Source organism: Globicephala melas, chromosome 2 (assembly GCF_963455315.2).
Source record: "Globicephala melas chromosome 2, mGloMel1.2, whole genome shotgun sequence".
In the NCBI taxonomy this organism is placed as follows: domain Eukaryota; kingdom Metazoa; phylum Chordata; class Mammalia; order Artiodactyla; family Delphinidae; genus Globicephala; species Globicephala melas.
The window spans coordinates 56,232,037-56,251,253 of NC_083315.2; the positions used below are offsets into that span (position 1 = coordinate 56,232,037).

Here is a 19,217-nt window from a genome sequence, read left to right on the forward strand (position 1 = left end):
TTGAATGGGTGGCTCACTCTGAAGTTGGGACCAGCTTGGAGAGTGGAGCCACTAAAGGACAGGGCAATGGCCAGTACATTTGTGTGCCGAGGCCTGGGAATGCCTGGTGAGCGGTTTCCTGACAGTGCCCTGTGGTGGCTAGAGCAATGTTGGCCCCATCGGCAGGCTCTGTCGGCTGTACAGAGGCAAAGGACTGGCAGGCCTTTCCCAACTGAGTCTGCTGCATTTTCTGGAAGCTTCTTTGTTTGCTTCTTTTTATCATATCAACCTGATCAAATGCAAAGCATTGGGTGTAGAAGAGCACAAGATACCTCAGGAATCAGTGCTGAGTCAGCGCAGAGAAAGGAGGAAGGCAGACCATACACTGATGGCTGGAGTATTCTTGAGCCTGTTATGTGGATGTTATCTGAGGTTTTAACTATAGAAAACTTAAAAAAAAAAATCACAAAGCATTTTAGAGTATTGCCTAGAGCTGGGGAACCATTACTTGAAGTTCAGGGTTAGACACTTCCCCCAAGCAGACTGGCCCACCCCCGCCCCCTTGTCCCAGGTACACCCCATGGTTCTCTTGCCATATCTTGGTTGCTGGCTCCCCTGCCCTTCCCTGGATGCAGAGCCCTCCCTTCCAGTGCCAACCCCTGCCTCTCCTATGATGCCTTTTACAGTTTCCTCACTCACGGCACCTGTGAACTGTGCCCTACATCACAGTGTGTGCTCTCCCAGGAGCTCCCAAAAGGCGGGCTGCCAGTCTTCGTGTGTTGGTGCCTCTCACCCACGGGACGCCTCCTCATGGTGACCGTGCTTTTCATGGCCATGACATTTGAAGAGCTCTTTAGATTTCCAGAAGAAGGGACTTAGCTGTGTTGCAAGCCCTTGCACCATTAGTGCCCCCATAAAGCCTTGCAGTACCTCCCCCCACACACAAACACATAGTAGATTTGGGAGCCTGAGGTCATTTTGTTGCTTCCCTGGAGTGTAGCACTCATTACCATGTCACTGTGACCTGGAGCCTTCACAAGTAGCCTTCTTCTCCTGGTTGTAAAGGGTGGGACCATCATGTGTTGTACTCAGTGCAGGAGAGCCCCCGTCATGCTCTGACATGTTCCTGCACCCTTCATTCATTTCCATCGTATGCTCAGTGGTGGGCAAGTGTGTGCCACCGTCCTGCTCTGGACACTGTTCTACTGCGCGTTGGGAACGAGGCAGCACTGTCTCGGGAGCCCAAGTCTCCGATCACTGTACAGTAGGCCCTCTGTATCCTCAGGTTTGGCATTCATGCATGTAACCAACCACAATCAATTATGTTCTAAGAAATATTCCAGAAAGTTCCAAAGAGTGAAACTTGAATTAATTGTACTCTGGCAGCTATTTACACAGCATTTACGTTGTATTAGGTATTATAAGTAATCTAAGGATGATTTAAAGAATAGGGGAGGATGTTCAGTGAGTTATTTGCAAATATGACACCATTTTATATAAGGGACTTGAGCATCTGTGGATTTTGGTATCCTCAGGAGTCCTGGAACCAACCTTCCATGGATACGGAGGGGTAACTGTATTTACTCCTGGAAGGTTTAAAGTGGTCGTGCATTTATGTAAAATGTCCCCAGGTGTCCCTGTTACATCTTGAACTTCCTCTGCAGTCTGACCACCTCTGCTGCCCTGACACACATGGCTCGTTCAGTGCAGCCTCGTCCACCCAGAAGGGTTGGCAGACCTGCTGGGCAGCCCGCTTCCTCATCGTAGCTTGGCAGGAGGGCAGGGAGGACTCTGCAGTGTCCTCTCCAGGCCAAGGAGCGGTGGGGCGACCCTCGGCATTTTATTGACTCTGTTTGTGCATTTAATTTTTTGCAAAATTGTACTGCCCTTGACTTTCTGTCATCTCATTCATTCAACAGACATTGTGTCTAAAGACTTGCTTTTCCCCAAAAGTAACAAATACCCTTTGGAAAAATACCCACTGGAGAAGAAGTAATCATGTGCAAAGAATTTTTCCTCTGGTTTTGTTTTCCTCTTCACTTGGCATTATTTCTTGAGCCTTTTCTACATTACTAAATAGCCTTAAAGTGAGGTCCCTACGGCTACGTGACACTGCATGGGCTGAACGTGCTGTAGTCGGTGAACGATAACGGATCGATCGTGGGCTCCTGAGGGCTGGGTGCATGGCCCTGCAGGGGACACGCTCCAGGTCAGATGATGGGTCATCCCGCGCAGCGTGGCAGGTCACCACACACAGGAAAGCCTGTTCCTGTTCTGATGCCACTGCCAGAGTCCTCCTTTTTGTCCTGTTCTTCTGGTTTTCAGGGGGCCACCTGGGTGATTTTACTCTGGTCTCTTTCACACACGATCATACCAGCTTTCTGAACTTGTTGGTAACAGTGTACCCAAGGAGTTTATGATTCCACATCCTTCCTCCACGGGCCTCCACCAAAGGAAGTTAAAGGACAGTCTGGGCCATAGACAGAATAGTGGCTGCCCACAGCCCAGTGGGATGAGCTCAGCACCAGGAGAGGTTGTGTGGCTCAGATTCCAGAGATCAGGATTCTTGGGGATTTGAATTGGGGAATATGGAAGAAGTCAGGCACCTGGGAATGACAGGAGAGACCCAGAAGGCAGGAGCTGGAGAGAGACCGCAGGGACTGCAACCAACAGTGGGTGGGCCTCTGGGAAAGTGGACAAGAGCAGCAGGGCTGTAGGGGCAGGAGGCTGGAGACCCAGTCTTGCAGAAGGTAGAGCCAGCGCCAGCGGAGAGGAGCAGAAGGGAGCAGCCTGGATCCCACACCCCTGGGGCTGCGGCCCTGACAACTGCCTCCCAAGCAGCCCCAGGACTGTGCGCCCAGCTGTGTGCTGGAGCCCCCGGGCTCCTCCGCCTTCCCCCTCCTCCTCCTCCCCTCCTTCTCCCCTCCCCTCCACATCTCACTTGTCCTTCCTCTCCTCCTCCCCCTCTTCTTCTCCCTCCTCCTCCCCTCCCTCCTCCTCCCCTCCCTCCTCCTCCCCTCCCTCCTCCTCCCCTCCCTCCTCCTCCCCTCCCTCCTCCCCTCCCTCCTCCCCTCCCTCCTCCTCCCCTCCCTCCTCCCCTCCCTCCTCCTCCCCTCCCTCCTCCTCCTCCCCTCCCCTCCCCATCTCACTTGTCCTCCCTCTCCTCCTCCCCCTCCTCTTCTCTCTCCTCCACCCCTCCCTCTTCCTCCTCCCCTCCCCTCCCCCTCCTCCCCTCCTCCTCCCCCTCCCCCTCCTCCTCCTCTTCCTCCCCTCCCCGTCTCAGTTGTCCTCCCTCTCCTCCTCCCTCTCCTCTTCTCCCTCCTCCTCCCCTCCCCCTTCTCCCCTCCTCCTCCCCCTCCCCCTCCCCTCCTCCTCCCCTCCCCCTCCCCTCCCCCTCCCCCTCCCCCTCCTCCTCCTCCTCCCCCTCCCTCTCCTCCTCCTCCTCCTCTCCCTCCTCCTCTTCCTCCGGGGGGAGATCCACCAGTGCCCCAAAGGTCTGCTGGCCTCTATCACTGCACTCAGAATGCTGGCCTCTCTGCCCCTATGCAGGCCCTTCCTCACTGTGTGTAGGACCAGGTTAGAGCCTGGGGTCCTGACACATCAGTGTGGAGGGATAGAAGTTGCCGTAAGGGAAGAGGTGTCTCTAGAGATGCTAGGAGGGGCCTGGTGGGAAGAGCACTGGACAGTCGAGGACTCCCAGGCAGGCCACATCCCTCACAGTGGGTGTTTGCCCAAGGTCTCAGGATTTGTAATAGGTGCCAGTCATGGTTATCCTGCTAAACTGGTTCCCCTGTCCCCCTGGGGCATGTTGTGTGGTCAGAGCCAGCGTGCAGCCAGCTTCACGAGGGCAGAGGATTGGGAAGGTGGCTGATTTCCTGGGTGCACACACATTCACCTGCCTGCTGGAAAGCTGGGGCTGAGCATGGGCAGAACGGAACGGAGCCCCAGGCCTCGTGCCACTCAGCAGCCTCTCCTGTTCACCTCCCCTGAGAGAGAGAGGCCCAGGGTGGGACAAGGTGTGTGCACATGTCAGGGCTCAGGGGTACGCTGTCCAGGGCAGGTGCGGGGATGCCCAGGGCTCTGTGCCATGAGGAAGGCTGACATATCAAAGGATCCTGCTTTGTAAGATTACTATTATTGTTGTAAAACAAGCAGTAAGATGGGAACAGGCAGGTGTTTGGATGGCAAGGAGCCACCATATTTGTGGGATCTCGGGAGCCCAGCATGGAGGAGCAGCCTCCTGCAGGCTCTGCAGGGGAGACTGGATGGCTGGCTTGCTGCAGGGAAGCAGCGTCTCCGGACTCCCATGTGTGCCGCTCTGTAAGTGGTGACCTCGCCTCTGGCTCACAGGGACAGTGAGGCCTCGGGTGGCGCCCTAGTTGGTGAGCAGGGCCCAAGTGCACCTGCAGGATGTGTGTAAGTGCCGTGCCCACAGAGCAGGGAAGACCTTGCCTCAGTCCTCCTTCCGTGGGGCCCACCTGTCTACCTGGTACTAGCTCTTACCCTTGTGCAAGGTTGGGAGGGTTTAATTTGTAATTTAATATTTCTTACTTAACAAAACAAAGCCTCTATATGAATCCTTACCCTTTGGGGGTGCTCTCTATGGTCTGTGGAATCAGATGTCCTGAGAGCCCCTGGGCTGTGTGTCAGGACCTGGGGGAGACAGGCAGATGCAGCTGTGTCGGGGGGCTGTGGAACTGTTTGTGATTCTTGGTTTCCTTTTCTGTTGCATTTTGTGCCATGGTGTGGGTACCTGGACCACCAGGCCAGCCTCTGCCTGTGGGGTCCAGAGAAGGAGAGGCTGTGGAGGAGGCAAGAATGGAGCCATCCCCCACCCCCCATCCTCATGGCCCTGGCTCAGGGTCTGAGGGTAGAGGAAAGCTCAAGTCCTCTGGGAGGTTGTGAAAGACGTTTCCAGACGATGAGGAGGTGATGAAGGGTCATTGTCCTGCCCTGGTTTTCAGATTTCCCATCACAGTGAGCGTGTCCTTGTAGGTTTTGCTGGACTTCACAGAGGGGATTTGATTTGAAAGCTCCAGGGTGTGTCCCACTCACCGGCCTGGCAGGGTGGTCCTCACACAGGCCTTGTGTTAGCTGGAGCCTCCGTGACTCCGGGGCATCCCAGGTCATCGAAGGCACTTTGGTGCGAGCTCAGAACCCACCCCACACAGGATGGGCTGCACGCTGATTGTGACAGGCTGGCCCTGCTAGTCCTTAAACTATTTTGTTTGAGTCATAAGACAGAAATAAATAAATAAACAGGCCAAAAAGGATTACTGTGACACAGCCAGGGTTTGTGCGTAGTCATCAAGCCCAGCAAGGGCCCATCTGCGATGCTGCTGCAGATGTTTGCAGGAAACATGACCATTGCCTGCTGTGAGCCTGTCAAGTGGACATGGTATCCACTTTCATTTTAAGTTGTAATTTTTTTTTCATATTCTTTTCCATTATGGTTTGTTACAGCATATTGAATATAGTTCCCTGGGCTATACAGTAGGACCTTGTTTATTTTGTATATAATAGTGTGTATCTGTTCATTCCAAACTCCTAATTTATCCCTCCCCTGCCCCTTTCCCCTTTGGTAACCATAGGTTTGTTTTCTATGTCTGTGAGTCTGTTTCTGTTTTGTAGCTTAGTTAATTTGTATCATATTTTAGATTCCACATATAAGTGATAGCATATGATATTTGTCTTTGTCTGACTTTTAAGTTATAAATTTTTAAAGGAAGAGCTGGAAACATAACACAGGTAGAAAAAAATCACTGTCAGAACGTGTTTTAAAGAGACCAGGTTAATGAAGGCTCGATTGTAGTTTTCATTTTTGAAGAAACCATTTTAAAAATTCTTGTCACGTGGAAGATGAAAGCTTCCAAGAGAAAGCCCCCCCAGGATATGGGTGAGATTGGCTTCCCTGTGTCCGAGGCACTTTTCTAGGGTGTTGTCTCCCTTGGCCGTCGGGAGGGTGATCCTGGGGGGCAGTGCAGGGCGGCCAGGCCTGGTTGGCCTTCCTGTCTTTGTTTCCTTTATTGAGTGAGGTCTGCACAGCTGCATTGTGAGGTTGGACACGCACCCAGCAGCATCTCAGACCTCCCCTATGGGTACCAGGAGCGTTCATTGCAATTTATGTTTCATTATCGTTTGGGATCTTTGGGGACAGGTAGCAAAGGTAAACCCATCTTTTGGAACGCGATGAATTGGGGGTTTTCTTTTGTTCCGTTCTTGCTTCAGTCATGAGAGACATGCTTTAAATAGGGAAGCGGCGATGTCATTTCCAGGCGCTTTCCCAGCACTAAGTAGGTCAGGGTTTTGTCACAGTTTTGACAAGATCACAGGTGACTCACTGTAAATTTGGAGAGTCACGAATCTTGTCAGGATACGGAGTGCATTTGCAATCTGATTAAATGGCCTTAATTCCTGGCCTGTGGAGGGTCCTCTTGCCCCACACCCCCTGACCCCACGGCACAATCTGCTGAAACTGGCCCTCAGAGGGCAGGGGGCGCAGTGAGTCGAGTCCCCCAGGACTTGTCCTCACTACTGGCTGAGGATATCTGTCCTCTTGCCTGCCTGACAAAACCAACTCCTGGGAGTGGATGAGAGAACCGTCCCCTCTCCCTGACTTGCAGCCTTTTGTGCAAGTGTAGCCTCAGGCAGAGAGGTGCACGGCATAAGCGCACACACAAACTGAGCACGTGCCTGTGATCACACTGCCCCCCGGGCCACCGCTGCCTCCACATCTCACGCCACACACCCGCGTGGCTGCTGCGCTTCCCGTCTGTGAGATCCCACAGCGCGTGCTCTTCCTCCAGCTCCTTCGGCTCCTTGGGGTGTTTGTGGGGTCCATCCAGGTACCCATGTGTCATTGTTACTCGTTCATTCCCAGTGCTGTGTGAATAGATGACATTCCCTGCTGATGGATGTTGGGGGGGTGGTTTGCAGGGTGGGCTCTTGGAGCAGGGGGCCATCCTGGACAATGTCTTCTGCTGGACATTCGGCTGCATTTCTGTTGGGAGCACACCTGGGAGTGAAAGTGCTGGGTCACGGGACTGCAGCGCTTCAGTTTAGGAGACCCTCCGGCTTCCCCAAAATGCACTCTGCCGGGCAAGTAGAGGCCAGACTGAGGTTTCCCAGGAGGAGAGAATAAGCCCTGATGGCAATAGATTGTATTTTGGATTGATGTGGGTTCAGGTAAGAATCCAAAGGCACTTTAGTCAGCATTTATTCTCAGACATCTGAGAGGGGAGAACTGGTCTTTACAGAGGTGGATTCTGCACTTAAATGAGCAATTGGTATCCCCCTGTCTGCTGTGCGGCTCATGTAACCTTTTCTCCCTGTGCTCAGGTGATGTCATCCACCAACAGGGCATGTCCTGCCCTGACAAACCAACTCTGGGTAAGAGGCTGAATCATGTCCCCTTACTCCCCGGGGACGGGCAGAGGCAGGGTGGGCCCGCCACATTATCACTGCTTGTCACAGGCTGCAGAGGCTGCACTTGTATTAAGCTCTGTCTCAGGACGGCCCTGGGTGCTAAGGAAACCTGCCACGCATGTGTCATGTCCTGGGCACCTCATGACTTAACCCAGGCTTCGGTCAGCATCACCTCCACACCCTCTGAGGCGGGGGAGAAGGGACAGGGTTACCCTCTTGTCACAGATGATGAAACCAAGGTTCAAGTTAAGTATGTGGCCTAGGGTCTCAACTTGACTAATAAAAGGGGGCCTGGCCCACATCTTCTGGCACAAACCCTGTGATACTCTGCTGCACTGCAGCCCCCTCCTCTGTTTATTAAGCAGATAATTGAAAGGTGGTACTGTATTTTACAGCGACCTTTAATAGCGACCTAAGCAACTGACTCCTTTGGGCTTGGCAGAGGGGAGCCTGTACATCTCCGTCTTGCACAGGTGATGGTACAGGACTGGTGGTCCCACCAGTGTGAAACCATCACTAGCCCGTCATTTTGGGTATCCCTTTATGTGCTAGTTTGTACCGATTCTAAAAAGTTATTTTAGGAAATTGAGGTAATGGGATATAGTCGGTCGAGTCATGTGAAATCTAAATGTTCGAGAACATTTGGCAGTAGTATAGATTTTAACCTTTCCTGTTCGTATGTGGTATTTTCTGAAACCTGAGAGTTAAAAGCGTATTTTCCAAAACTACTGGTGTCTATGAAAGGAAGAAATAAATAGACAGAGAAATAGTCTAGTTAACTTCATGGTATGTCTATCATTAAAGGAAGCTTGATAACCTTCAAAATTACCTTTGGCGGTTCCAATAAAAAACAGACTTCTGTTGTTTGCAGAGTGAGCTTTGCGCTGTGACTGTTGAATATTCTGTAAAATTATTTCAGAAACTGCTGCCTGTATCTTGAAATCTTTAATGGTGAATACCAGTTAAAATTAGTTAGTTTTATTATCAAAAGAGATTTTATTTTGTGCAAATTGTTTAGTTCAGTTCTGACCAAGTTAAAGAGCTAAAAACATAAAACAACGAAAAAATAACCCCTAAATTGGTTTTTTTAGGTAAATAAAGCAACTTCCTGTGTCATTTATCATTTTGTATCTATGTAAGTGATACAAATCATATCACTCCCAATCAAGCGACTAAGACTTTTAATTAATGCGTGAGGATCTCAGCCTTGATGTGAGAGTCTACATCTCACAATCAGTGATCCCAGGTCAGTTTTTCTCATGGATGTGGACACTTTTGTTCTTCCTAAGAATCCTGCAGGAGACACGCCAGTTCCTCACTGTTGTAGCAAGAAACCAGGTGTTAGACCAGGGCTACAGAGACACGGGGTGGAACTTCTTCCTTGGCCTTTACATCCAACCATGTGCCCTAAATTTCAAATTCATGTGTGCTTACAGTTTTGAAACACCGTCACGGTGACCGGTGATGGTAAGTTCCCCTGGCATGTGGTTGGATATAAAGGCTGGGTGTCAGCCCCGAGTGTGCCCCTGTGATCCCCCAGGCCTGCGGTCAGACTCTATGCCTGTGCTTAGCAGGGCCGGTGCTGCCTTCAGGAAGGGGTGTGTCTTTGGGGACATGTTTGACTCCACTATTTCAGAGCCTCAGATGATGGTGTATTCCCTTCGGAGTTCAAATTGAAATCCCTTTGAGCCCTCATCTCATTGGTCATTCTTTGTTGTGTGGTCCAGGGACCCTCAACGTGCTGGCAGTCCTGCTACCAGCAATGGCAGAAGAAGGGACAGCACGTGAATGGGAGGTCCTGCTCCCCAAAGTGGCCGCCACTGGGTGGCTTTGTCACTGCAGGGTGGGGACATCCAGCACTCAGGCTAGTGCCCACCCACTGTAGAAAGCAGCATGGTTCCCGGTGGTGGCTGCTGGCCGGGGGAGGAGGGGAGGGGATGCTGCTGGCCTCAACATTGTGCTTAAAGCCATGCTCTAGCTAGAGGGGGCCTGGACGCTCACCAGCTGTGCCCTTGGGAGCACACAGACACTGGCTGGGAGGGCAGCATACTCAGCATCATGCAACTCCCACCCCAGTTCAGCTGTTGGGTCACCTGATCCGTCAAATCTGCTTTAATGTTTTGGGGTCTCAAAGAATCAGGTCTGGATCGTGATCGGATGTGCATTTGACAAAGGTCTCTCTTGTGGAGGGTGTGGGGAATCGATTATAAGGGAGGACCCTGGAGCTCAATTAGGATGGTGGGGGTCCTCCAGATCACTGAGAGTGGGGGGGGTGGTCCTCAGGATCACTGAGGAGTAGTGGGGAGGGGTCCTTGGGATCACTGAGGTCTCACAGCCCTGCAGGTCCTAGAGAGGGTTGAGGGCAGTTTAGACTCGTGTGATAGAGGTGGAGAGAGGCCTGGCTTTGGCATCTGGTCGGTGGGATGAGGTGGACAGATGTGAGACAGAGGATGATGTGCGAGTGGTGCCAAGCTCTGGCCTGACCCCTGGGGGATGTGCCGGTGGCTGACATAGTGATGTCTAAGCTTGAGCTCTGTTATAGGGTTTTCTGCAGAACGAAAGTTATTTTTGTTTCTGTTTTTAATTTTGATGAAGTCCAATTTATTATTTTTAGCTATTGGTGTCATGTCTAAGAACTTTTCACCTAGGCTAGCTCCTGAAGATTTCCTATGTTCTTCTAAAATTTTATAGTTTTACATTTTATGTTTGTATCTTTGATCCATTTGAGCTAATTTGTTCAGGTGTGATGTTTAGGTGGAATTTCAGTGTTCTGCCTGTGCATGTCCAATTGCCCCAGCACTCCTGGTTGAAAAGATGAGCCTTCCTCCATTGAACTGTATTTTCACTGTTGTCAGAATCAGTTGGCTGTACTTGTGTGGGTCTGTTTCTGTTTTGTTTTGTTTTTATTTCTGTTCCACTGATCTACTTGTCTGCTTTCTACTAATACTTCACCGTGTCGGTTACTGCAGCATTATGGTAAGCCCTAGTCTCAAGTACAGTGATGCCTCTCATCCCATTCTTTTTTTTTTTTCCTTATTTATCTATTTATTTATTAACATCTTTATTGGAGTATAATTGCTTTACAATGGTGTGTTAGTTTCTGCTTTATAACAAAGTGAATCAGTTATACATATACATATGTTCCCATATCTCTTGCCTCTTGCGTCTCCCTTCCTTCCACCCTCCCTATCCCACCCCTCTAGGTGGTCACAAACCACCGAGCTGATCTCCCTGTGCTATGCGGCTGCTTCCCACTAGCTATCTATTTTACATTTGGTAGTGTATATATGTCCATGCCTCTCTCTCACTTTGTCACAGCTTACCGTTCTCCCTCCCCATATCCTCAAGTCCATTCTCTAGTAGGTCTGTGTCTTTATTCCTGTCTTACCCCTAGGTTCTTCATGACCTTTTTTTTTTTTTCTTAGATTCCATATATATGTGTTAGCATACGTATTTGTTTTTCTCTTTCTGACTTACTTCACTCTGTATGACAGACTCTATGTCCATCCACCTCACTACAAATAACTCAACCCATTCTTTTTTTTTCAAAATTATTTTAGCTATTCCAGTTCCTTTGCCTTTACGTAAATATTTTAGAATAAGCTTGTCTATATCTATTAAAAACAGCTTGCTGGGATTTCAGTAGGGATTTGGATAGAATCAACATATTTACTATATTGAGCCTTCTAACCCATGAACATGCTTTGTCTCTCAATTTATTTCAGTCTTCTTTGATTTTCTTTCATCATTTCATAAAATTCAATATATATCCCATACATGTTTATTCAGTTGACACCTAAGTATTTTATTTTATCTGAATGATTGTAAATCGTATCATGTTTATCCACTTTCCACATGTGCATTGCTAGTATGTAGAAACACTGTTGTTATTTGTATGTTGATCTCTTATCCTGTGACCTTGCTGAATTCATTGAGTTCTAGCAGATTTTCTGTAGATTCCTTAGGATTTTCTGTGTAGACTCTTTCATTATCCGTAAAGAGCTTTATTTCTTCTTTTTCAACCTATACGCCTTTTATTTTCTTTTTACACCTTATTGTACTTGCTAGAACTAATACTGTGTTGAATGGCAATGGTGAGAGTAGACATCCTTTCTTGTTCCTGATCTTAAGGAGAAAGCATTTAGTCTTTGGCCATCAATTATGATAGTAGCTGTAGGGTTTTCATAGATGCCCTTAGTGTGAGAAAGTTCCCTTGTATTCCTAGTTGCTGACTGTTTTATCATGAGCACATGTTGGATTTTGTCAAATGTTTTTCTGAGGCAATCTATATGACCATGTGGTTTTTATATTTAGCTTGTTAAAATGGTGGATTATATTGCTTGGTTTTTGAATATTGAACTAGCCTTGTATCCCTGGAATAAATCCCACTTGGTCACAGTGTATAATTCTTTTTATACATTGCTAGCTTTTGTTTGCTAATATTTTGTGGAGGTTTGTTGTTTCTCTGTTCATGAGGGGTGTTGGTACTTTCTTTGTACTGTCTTTGACTGGTTTTGGTATCATGGTGGAACTTGCCTCATAAAATCAGTTGATAATATTATTCTTAGTAAGCCTTTTTATGAAAGGAATCATGTGTTAAATATTGCACCGCAAATATTTTTTAGATATTCTCAAGTTAAAATAGTATAAATTCATGAAAAGTGCAAAACAGAAAAACAAAATACTTCAGAAGAATTGAAAAGTAATTAAGTTATACAAGTAACCTCTTCCAGGTTCTGAAATAGCCTGTCCCAGAGAGAATTGTGAAAGACAACATCTGTACTACAATTATGCATTGGAGAGTATTTAAACATTTCAGCTCCAAATAACAGCTTTGGAGTTTGCCTGAAATGTGTGTCTTGAATAAGAGGCAAATTATAAAACAGTGCTGGGTTTCAGGGAGAACAAAAAAAGGTTTTTTTGTGTGGGGGGGGTGGTGGTTTGCAGTAGTGCGATCACGAGGAAAGTATTGAGTTGGTCACCTCAACTCATATATATAATATTTAAATATTTAAATCTAGATCCAAAAAAATAGGACAGTTTGGAGAACAAAGAGGAAACCATAATTTAAAAAATAATGAAACAGTAACTGCATTTCTTGTCCATTATGGCCAGTCGTGGCTGCCTCTGGCTTACTATTTGCAGTGAAAACCCAGTGACATTTTTGCCTTGTTCCACATTGCTTGCCCATTGCATCTGCTGACCAGCAGAGACGGTTTCAGGAAGGTCAAACAAGTTTATACCTCCTTTATAGTTGTCAGATGTAGCAAATAGAAATACAGAGTGCCTAGTTAAATTTGAATTTCAGATAAATAATGGATAATGTTTTCATGTAAGTTTGTCCCAAATATTGCACTGGACGTACTTATAGAAAACATTTATTGTTTATCTGAAATTCATATTTAACCAGACACCTGTTTTTCATCTGGCAGCCCTAGATTTTTGCCTTATTTTTTCTGTACTTTGAACCTTGCTCATTTTCATTCAGGTAGAAGCACCAGAAGTTATAGAGGAATGTCAAAACTCTGTAGCAGTTGTTTTATTTCATGTAAGACAGTTGTCTTTTCCTGGCAGGTGAACATGATGGCGGACCTTGTGTAATATTTTGTGTTTTTTCTCGTGTTTATGGGTGCCTGCATCAGGGTGTCCAGCCCTGGGCAGGAGTCCCCCCTCCAAGGACTAGTTTGTGCCCTGCACCACCAAGGCCCATTCACACTCGGCAGTGATCTCATTTCGTTCTCTTGCCGGCATCTAATGATTCATAAAGACTCTTACTCATCCACGTATTCCCACCTCAGTCCCATTTGCAATTACCCTCTTCGGATGCTGCCTAAATTTGTGTCCCTGCACTACAGATACACTGTATGTCTTATATACTCCTGGGTCAGATGTATAAGTAGAAACAGAGTTTATCTCTTGCATGCTTTGCTTGAATGATCCACCACAGTGAGCTTTGTGCTGGTGTCATCTGCGGTGCCTGTATTAGATGATGGGTCTACAGAAGGTCTGAAGAGCTCTGTCAGCACCTTGAGGTTTCAGGTATCAGCAGGAAGAGGTCTGCTTGGGAGAGAGCTCTCAGCCATCACCCCGCTGTCTCTCTTTATAGCAGCACTGGCCCCTAGAGTCCCCTGGTCTGTCCTCTTCTGCTTTCATTCTGTTCCAAGCAGCTGGCAAAACCACACCTCATTGCTGAACATCTTTGCTGTGGACGGTGTCCTTATATCTGTTATATCGTTTTAACCCAGAGGAAGGAAATGCCCCTGACTCTTGTTTGTATTTTTGTCTGGTTTTAGGACACGTGAAGCTGTTAGAATCACAGCTCTGCTAAGAAACAAAGCTAAAGAGAATTGCTCTTGTAAAGGCAAATACTCCTTAAAGTCAACTCAGAAAAAAGCATTATAGGCAGTTTACCAGCAGCTAAAATGAAGGCCCCACATGGTCTTCCTGTTACATTTGTAAGATCCCAAAGAATGTGGGGCTGTGGATGGGGATGAGTTGGGGGTCCACCCGAAAGCAGTGTGGAAGCTTCTAGGGTCATTTTCTTCATGCCTTGTGAAAACTGAACTCGCTGTTCCCAAGTTTGTGATTGATTCTCTGATTTCTACAATTTCCAACTAAACTCACTTAGAATACAGGTTAAAATATTCTTTGTGATGGGCTATTTTACTCAAAATACAGAAGTGAGAAATTTGATAATTTCTAATATCTCTAGAATTCTGAGGATATTTAAAACTGGCCCAGTTCTTAAAATGTCAAGAAATTGTTAAGTATAACATTTTGTGTTGACTTAAATATGTTTTATTGCTTAATCTGCATAAATATATATTTCCTAAGAATTGGTCTTTCAGTGCTCAGAATGTATATTTTCATATAATTTTGGAGTTAAAATAGGAAGGACAAAATTTGCTGCAATTTTATTCCCATTTGGGGGGATGTTTCTGCAGCCATTAAACCTGAATATTTTTCCAAACGGAAATTGCTTCTTTTGTAAATATGTTCTGTTTATTAACTTTAACACTTAAACATAAAGAACTTGCTTTGGTTTCTGTTGTCTAGGAATTATACACTCACTTGCATTAAATACACGTTGGCCAAGCCTCGTGTGCATACATGCAGGGGACTCCTCAGAGTCAGGCGATTTGGGGATACGGCCCCCTTTTATCCCCTGGGCCACCTTCTCTGCCTCAGTTCCCAACAGTGAGGCTCTGAGCCCTGCTGGAAACTTATGCTGTCAATAAGCTCCCTTTATTTTCCTGTGGGGAAGGAGCATAGAATTGCTTCTTTTTTTTTTTAAGGCATTAAGGATATTACCTCACCTCTGTTAGAATGGCTATCATCCCCTCCCCAACAAAACACTCTCAGAAAGTAACAAGTGTTGGGACCAAGATTTGTAAAAATTGTAACCCTTGTGCACTGCTGGTGAGAGTATAAAATGGTACAGCCGCTTTGGAATAAGGTACAGTGGTTCCTCAAAAAAATAAAAATAGATTTACCATATGATCTAGCAATCCTCCTTCTGCATATGTACCCAAAAGAAGTAAAAGCAAGGACTCTAAAAGATATTTGTACACCCATATTCATAGCAGCATTATTCACAGTAGGCAAAAGGTGGAAACAACCCAAGTGTCCATTGACAGATGAACAGATAAACAAAATGCGGTATCTGCATCAAATGGGGTATTAGCCTTAAAAGGGAAGGAAGTTCTGACACTTGTTAGAACATGGATGAACCTTGAGGACATCATGCTCAGTGAAATAAGCCAGTCACAACAGGACAAATACTGTGATTGCACTCAGTGAGGTCCCTAGAGTAGTCACATTTATAGAGATAGGAAGTAGATGGTGGATGCCAGGCACTGGGGAAGGAGAGAAAGGGGAGTTATTGTTTTTTAAGAGGTATAGAGTTTCAGTTTGGGAAGATGCAGAAGTTCTGGAGATGGATGGTGGTGATGGTTGCACGGCAGTATCAATATAATGAATGCCACTGAACTGTACACTTAAAAGTGGTTAAAATGGTAAGTTGTATGTTATATGTATTCTGCCAAAATTTTTTAAAAGTATCATGGTTGTGTGCCTATCTGGAGATCAAGGGACCACTCACTCCTTCCTGTGGGTCACTTATGACACCCTCGGGCACTTTAGGTTCTGTTTCAGGTTCTGTCCCCTGAGCCCCCATACATTTGTCTGGCTCCCCATCACTCAACACTGGTGTAGTCGATGGGGCCCCGGTGAGAGGGCAGGATGCTGGAAGTACCTCTGGTTCAGGCTGGACAGAGGCTGGGGGGAGGTGTAGATTCTGAGCCGAGTCTTGACAAATACATGCATCTGTGTAATACACATCCTCATCAAGCTATGGAAGGTTAACATTAACATCACGCCCCGAAGTTCTCTCAGGCCCTGCCTCCAGCCTCCTCGCCACAGGCAGATGTTTTTTGATTTCCCCATCATAGGTTAATTTTGCCAGTTGTAGAGCTTTCTCTGAAAGGAACCAGGCAGTAGGTGCTCATCTCCGCTCAGTGTGAGGTTTCTGCGATTCATCCGTATTGTTGCTTTATCAGTGGCTTGCTCCCCTTCCTTGCTGTCTGTGTTCCATTGTCTCGCTGTGCCAGGGGTTGTTTGGCTACTTTCTTGTTTCTGAACTGCTGAGCTGTTCCCAGTTTGGGGCTCTTATGAATAGGGCAGCTGTGAACATTTTGATACAAGGCTTTTTGTAGACAGATGCTTTTGTTTCTCTTAGGTTAATACCTAGGAATGGAATTGCTGGGTCATGGGGCAGGCTTGTAAAACACCACCAGACTGTTTCATACCCCCACCCACAAGGCTGGAGGGTTCTGGTTGCTCTGCATCCTTGCCAACATTCGGTACTGTCAGCCTTATTTCCTCTCAGGCATCCCAGTGCGTGTGCAGTGGTATATCATTGGAGTTTTAATTTGCATCTCCTTGGTGACTAATGATGTTGAAGTGCCTGTCCAGCTCTTTCACTTTTTACTAGGTGGTTTTTCTTCATATTATTGAGTTGTAGTTGTGACTTTGATAAGCAGAATTTTAAAATGTTTATGAAGTTAACTTGCCATTTATCATTTATGATTATTTCTTTCTGTGTCCTAAAAAAGCTTTTGCCTACCCTAAGCCATGAAGATATTCTTCTGTAGTTCTTCCTGAAGTTCTTTAGTTAAGCTTTTACAACAAGGTTTGTGATTCAGCTTCATTTAATTTTTACGTATGGTGGGGGGTAGGGGTTGAGGTTCATTTTTTTCCATATGGATATCCAGTGTTTTCCAGCACCATTTGTTGCAAAGACCATCCTGTCCATGCTGAATTGTGGTGGTGGCTTTGTCAGAAATCAAATGGTCATGTAAGTGAGGATCTATTTCTGGGCTCTTTATTCTGTTCCGTTGATCCATTTGTCCGTCATTATGCCGGTATCGCACTGCCTTGGTTACTGCACCTTTATGGTAACATCCAAGCTCCTGCCCATCACCTTATCCTGGCTCTGCTCCAGGGTGATACAGTAGATGATATTTGCATTGTTTGCTCACACTCATTCTCCTTACACGTGAAACGGTGATGCTACCACTGAGTGATGGTGATGACTGTGTGAATTACCTATGGTGACACTTGATGCAGTGCCACACACAGGACATGTTCAGTAAGTGTTTGTCTTCCTCTTTGATTCTGTAAGTGGCTCACATCTTTGTGTACCATCACCACATCTCTGGCATGGCTGAGAAGTCGGTAGAGAAGCAACAGGATGAAATAATTTTTTTATTGAAATATAATTGATTTATAATGTGTTAGTTTCAGGTGTACAGCACAGTGATTCATTTATATATATATACACATATATATATATATTTAGATTCTTTTTCCTTATAGGTTATTACAAGATATTGAGTACAGTTCTGCATGCTACACAGTAGGTCCTTGTTGTTGATCTATTTTATGTATAGTAGTGTGTATATGTTAATCCCAAACTCCTAACTTATCCCTTTACCCTACCTTCCCTTTTGGTAACCATTAGTTTGTTTTCTATGTCTGTGAGTCTGTTTCTATTTTGTAAATATGTTCACTTGTATCTTTTGTTCAGATTCCACATATAAGCGATATCATATGATATTTGTCTTTCTCTATCTGGCTTACTTTCATGTAGTATGATAATCTCTAGGTCCATCCATGTTCCTGCAAATGGCATTATTTCATTCTTTTTTATGGCTGAGTAGTATTCCTGTGTGTGTGTGTGTGTGTGTGTGTGTGTGTGTGTGCGCGCGCATGGATATATATATACACACACATATATATATATCACATCTTCTTTATCCGTTCATCTGTCAGTGGACATTCAGGATGAAATAATTTTAATTACGATCCTGGGTTCTGTGGCAGAGGACAAAACCAAGCTACTGTCTACTTAGTTCCAATATTGACCTTGGCTGTTTTATTTTGCAGCATTCTCTAATCTTTTAAAGTTTACTTCTCTGAGTCTCAGTTTTCTCATATGTAAAATTAAGATAATACCCAAGGTCCTTGTCAGACACATTGGCATTAAGGCATGTGAAAGCACTTTGTTGGAGCTAAAACATTATAATAGCACCAACTGCCATATTTTCCGTTCTCTCTCCACTGGGATTGCAGGCGTTTAGGGCCCAGGGGATATATTTTTTCCCGTTTTTTGTGTGTTACTCAGACATTAGGGCTCACATCATTGATTTGCCACCTATTTCATGTTTTTCATTGTCATTAATACGACTGCTTCTAGCAGGATTTTCTCAAGGACCACAGACAACAGAGCCTATTTGAATCCCTCTAGTGTTTGTTGTCACACTTTGCGAACAGCACGTTAAAACCATTCAGTAAGAGTGTTTACAGACTCAGAGAGCCAGCTCCTGCCTTCTTGAGGGTTTGATTTAAGACACAGAGCAGGGCAGGTGTGAACAAGGGGCAGCAGCTGCGGAACACAGGCACCCAGGCCTGAGTAAGCGGCAGGCGGTGGTGTGAGACTGACTGTCCACTCTCGAGCCATCTGTGCCTCCTGAGGTGGGTCTGGAACATCCCTTAGTCCCTTAACCCAGAGGAGGGGTGGGAGCCCCCAGCTAGGGGCTGGGTGGGCATGGAGAGTTCAAGAGAAGGGAGGAAAGTGGCTCCCTGGAGGCAGATATTGCCGGGGTCACACCGAGCCTTGAGTGGAGGCTTTGAGGGCTGTTGAGGAGTGTCTCGGGTTAGGTGTATCTGCTTCTCAGGCAGCAAACTCAGGTGTCAAGGAAGGGCCCTTTTCCTTTTCCATCTGTCTGCCTAGATTCTGATTCTGAACCTCTGTTCCCTGTGGCACAGTCATTTGGGGTGTCTTCTGCCTCCCTGCGTTGTGCCACAGGTGGGCTCTTCAGAGCCGAAAGGAGGTGGTCTGCAGGGGGAACGGCCGCCCTCTCGCCAGTGGTCCACACAGGTGGACCCTGAGTGTCCAAGCTCCCCCCTGCCTGATGCAGACAGGTGTGTGCACCTGGAGGAGGTCAGCACATCTGGCGCCTTTGCAGTGACATCCTGACTTCCAGTGTCCTCATATCACTGCATGGTGGCCTCTGCTCCCTGGAGCTGTCACCCTGTGGGGGATAGAGACCTTCAGAACCAAGAATGAAGACTGTAGTAACTTCCAGAACAAAACTGGCATGAACCAGGATGAAGTGTAGAATGCCTTCCCTTACTGTACTGATGACCCCAGGCCACGCCTGCGCCAGAGACTTGCTGGAGCTGTGGGAGGTGCCAGCACATCCCCAGCCCTGGCCCGGATCTAGCACCATGCTCGCCGGAGGAGGGGTTGT

At 46.7% G+C, this 19,217-nt stretch overlaps 1 protein-coding gene across 3 annotated transcripts in view; it reads left to right on the plus strand.

The window, feature by feature from the left end:
• Nucleotides 1–19,217, plus strand: part of LOC115862920 (OTU domain-containing protein 7A) — a 398,816-nt gene that overhangs the window by 18,300 nt on the left and 361,299 nt on the right. The gene's annotated exons all lie outside the window — the stretch shown is intronic.